The 4,221-nt window shown below is 37.9% G+C and overlaps 1 pseudogene; it reads left to right on the forward strand.

The window, feature by feature from the left end:
- Nucleotides 1–2,904: 2,904 nt before the first annotated feature.
- Nucleotides 2,905–3,821, forward strand: LOC140953851 (melanocyte-stimulating hormone receptor-like; annotated as a pseudogene).
- Nucleotides 3,822–4,221: the final 400 nt, after the last annotated feature.

A 4,221-nucleotide genomic window follows, 5' to 3' on the forward strand; every position in this document is an offset into this window, starting at 1 on the left:
TGAACATTTGTTTTCGCCATTTTTCTCGCCGACTCGGGCGTGGGAGCCGTAATTGAAATACACCAATCAGATGTGATAGTAATCGTGCCGACTGTTCCAGATCTTTCGAAAGAGAATTAAACAAGGTTTAAACTGAGTAGTAACTGACTTTCGCTGCGTTAAGATGTGGGTAATGAATTTGCTCTTTTAACAAAAATTTTTAAAAACGAGAATTAGGACTAATTAAAAAACATCCAATTAATGTAAAACAGGAGGTTGTCGCTGCTCTCATTTTTACCCCAAGGGTAATTTAAGTAGTCTGCATCGCACTGGCGCAATCTTTCCCCAGCTAGTAACGTCTGCGAAGCGGCGCTGAGAACCTCTGTTGTGGGTCCCTAACGGACTCAACAAAATACCGGAAGCTAATAAAAAAATAAAAAAACTAGTAGACAATAAAAACCAGAAAGCAATAAGGAATAGTCGGCTTAAATTAAAGCTGATATTTTTACCCTAATGGAGCCGTTTTGGTCTTATAAACAGCATTTCGTATGACAGGAAGTTAAAGTTTTCAATTATCCCCTCAAGATGTGGAATTGTTTGCTTATTTTTGAAGGGGCTTTAATTGCAAGCGTCACGTACACTTTTGTCAGTCGGCGCATAATTTTTATTGTAAGAGTTCTTCCTTATGAAATGTTTAACCAAAGTTTCTTTCATCCGCACGATAAAACCTCTACACTTCTTCATCCCATTATAGAGACAAATCTTCAATTTGAGATCACGACATACGAGACCTATAATCATGGAGTTATATAATCCAGAAAAGAGCGTCTTTTTTTTGTTGGCAAATGGAATTCTGATTACAATTTTGCTAATCCTATATTGTTAAAGATTTCTAAGCAGATTCCTCAAATTTTGTAGCTTTCACTGCAGGCAACATTTCAGTGAAATACCTATTTGTTCATATCATAGTTATTACTAGTTAAAAGTGGAATGGTTATGAGGCCGTTAGACTCTTTTGTTACATATCTTTGTTAGCTGTTTTGGACCTGACCGTGCATAACGTTCAGTACCATTCCTATCATTTTGAACTTACTGACCAAGAGAAACATTGCATTAATTTATTCAGTCACAATTTGTGAACAAAAAACAATGGATTGTGCACGGTCAGGGAGCTTCCAACATAAACTACAGCACCGTTTTTTCAACTTTGATGTTTGCCGGCTTTCCTAACCAGTCTCCTCGGCTAACTATTTTCATACTGATCCTGAATGTTAAGTTTTGACGACATTAAGAAAATTCTAAGCAACACGCCTCGATTTCTGATGAACGTAACATGGTGTCAGAGGCGGAGGCTGTTATCATTTTACCTCAAATTAAACGGTAAACTTCGCAGCTATCTAAGTTAAAAAACAATGCAAATACGATTACATCCTCATCAAGGAAATTTTCAGACTTTTAAGTCAGTTTTAACTCATTTCTTGTTTAGGCCCCAGTAAAAAGCGTTACTTGTCATGAGGAGTACTTGGCTACAGTTTTGGTAAAACAGCCGAACTTAATTCAGCTCAACTTTTTTAAAAGAAACTCACCGGTCTTTTTGTTCAGCAGCTTTGCAAGACAAGTAACATTGCGTTCGACTAATGTGAGGTGTGACGATTTGACGATTGCCCTATTTAAGTTTGGATGGACGGAGGTGTAAAATATCTGTTTGGAGAAGGAAACATTGCCTAGAACAGTTCTATCACTTGAGGACGGCTACAAATTTCCAGATGACCCTACCATTGATGTACAGTTTTCGAAGCCTATCTAATAAATTGCTTACGATTTTCTAAAGTTTAATTTTCGCATTTTATTCCCCAGGATAGGCTATTTTTCAGAGAATAAAAGGAAACGTAAAATTGTCGTATTTAAAAATGTGATGGAGAGAGGAATCGGGAAAATTCTTAATTTCGTAATACGTTAAATTGCATCTAAAATAAAAATAGAATAATACTAAAATAATAAAATAATACTAAAGTCCTTGTAATTTCGAACAGATACACATTTTCTAGCCCCTCTTAGAATACATTTCTAGAGTATTTCAACGTGCTCTAGATAGTCAATGTATTTAGGAGGAAACCGTCGTTGGGTGCCCCTTCTGTATGCCATCATACAAACTAAAAGGGGTCAAACGCTGCACCTCCGAACTCAGCTAGTTGGGTTCGGCTCGTTTGAAGTACGGTGCCACCAATTTGACTTCATATTTAGGCGTATCTCTAATGCACCATTTTTCTTTGTTTGACTATTAGCGACCAAAATATCGTTAGTCAGCGCCATTTTATACTGAAATAACCTAAACTGGTATGAATCCGAACACTAAATCACTAAATCACAGGTTGCTAAGAAGTCTTTCAGATAAACTTCGTGAAACTTAGAGAGAAATTTTTGTTACGTTGTCACGTTAATTTCTTTGCAACCTTTTTGTTTTGTTTCAGTCGTCTAATTTTCTTTACTGGCGTGCAATCAGCATAGAACAATGCCCAACTTCCATTCCCTCGCTCGCTGTTTTGACTCAGTTTTCCTGTTTTGTCTGTAATAATAGCTTTCTGTTGTTTTTATGCAAACTAGCGTGGTTTTGTGACCCAATCAAAACGACATAATTGGCTTCAGGATCTCGTTCTTATTAATAAGTGATAATGTAGTCAACTATCCCATCTGGCGAGCGATACCCATCAAATGCAAAACAATAATAATTTGCGGATCTATCTTACTATCGTCATATGCAGAGAAATGTCACGTTTTATGGTTGGGTTAAAACTTATAAACACTACTTAATTTGTCCACTCCTTTACGGGCGCAGTTATAATAAAGACGTGCCTAGGACATACATACGTTGCTTGGGTGCCATTCGGACAGCAAGGAAAGCCAGAAGCGCTTACTGAACTGAAAATGATAAACTTTCCTCTCTGGAAAAACGAATCAGAACTCGATGGCATGGAAAATATGGAGTCTCCTAAAACAATTGAAATAATCAACTGTATCCTCAATGCTCCACTGATTTTTATGTCCACCATTGGCAACGCTTTGGTGTTGACTGCCATATTGAGAACTTTTTCGCTCCGTTCAGCACCGTCCATAGTCTTCTTGTGTAGTCTCGCAGTGTCAGACCTTCTTGTCGGACTTGTAGCTCAACCAGTTTACATTCCAATGCGCTTATCTACTCAGATAGCAGCTTCGCTTTGAAACAAGCACAAGAAGGCATGTTTGTTCTAGCCTGTGGCGTTTCTCTCTTCACCATGACAGCCATCAGCGTGGATCGGTTTTAAGCTCTTCGTTACCATATGCGTTACTCCGACGTGATGACAGTGAAACGTGCATTATTTACTATAGCAGGCATCTGGTTTGTGTTTGTTATTTTGTCATGTCTCAGGATAATTTGGAAAAGAAGTCCTCTTTTCCTAGCCATAGTTGTCGGCGGCATTGCTATTTGCTTCTTTATTTCAACCTTTTCGTACATCAGAATTTACCAAATTGTAAGGCATCACAAGTTGGCTATTCGATCACAACAACAGGCCATACTGAGGCTGAGTAATGATGCGACGAATGTTAAACAGTCTACAAAGAGTGCCATCAATACCCTAATTTATTTCATTTGTATGATTTTTTGTCATTTGCCGATATTGGTGGTTACTATCATTTTGGCTTTTGAACAGCGTCTGGATAGCGGATTGCATATTGCAGAGACAATAGCGTTTTTGAACTCGTCCATAAATCCCTTTTTGTACTGCTGGCGTGCTCAAGAAATTCGCGCGGCAGTTTGGAAGACAATTCATCAATTCCTTTGTAAGCGAGCAAGACAAACTTAGTCTCTCCCCACTTGCGGAGAAAAATTCGAACTGTTGTTTCGTTAAATACTGTAAAAATGGCGTAATGCAGACGTAGTGCTGAATACTACTAGTAGGTTTTAATCGAATGGTCACTTCGTAGATTTTCTTTCACAAACTCAAAATTTACACATAATTGACTCGGGGGGTGAAGGCGCTAAAACTCTTTACGCTTTCCCAGCTGACTGTCACAGTTTAATAACTTTCCCTAAATAAAGACTCACGTCTCTGGTATGTATTGTATTGAAGTTCTTAAGTAGACAACTTTCAGGAAATTTGTTTAAACCCAGAGATGGATTTGCAAAAATGGAAACTGAAAATATCAGGAAGTTATTTGACATTCACTTAACTTTACCGATGTCTTCAGTGGCTGTAGATGAAG

This window comes from Porites lutea, chromosome 12 (assembly GCF_958299795.1).
Source record: "Porites lutea chromosome 12, jaPorLute2.1, whole genome shotgun sequence".
Taxonomy (NCBI): domain Eukaryota; kingdom Metazoa; phylum Cnidaria; class Anthozoa; order Scleractinia; family Poritidae; genus Porites; species Porites lutea.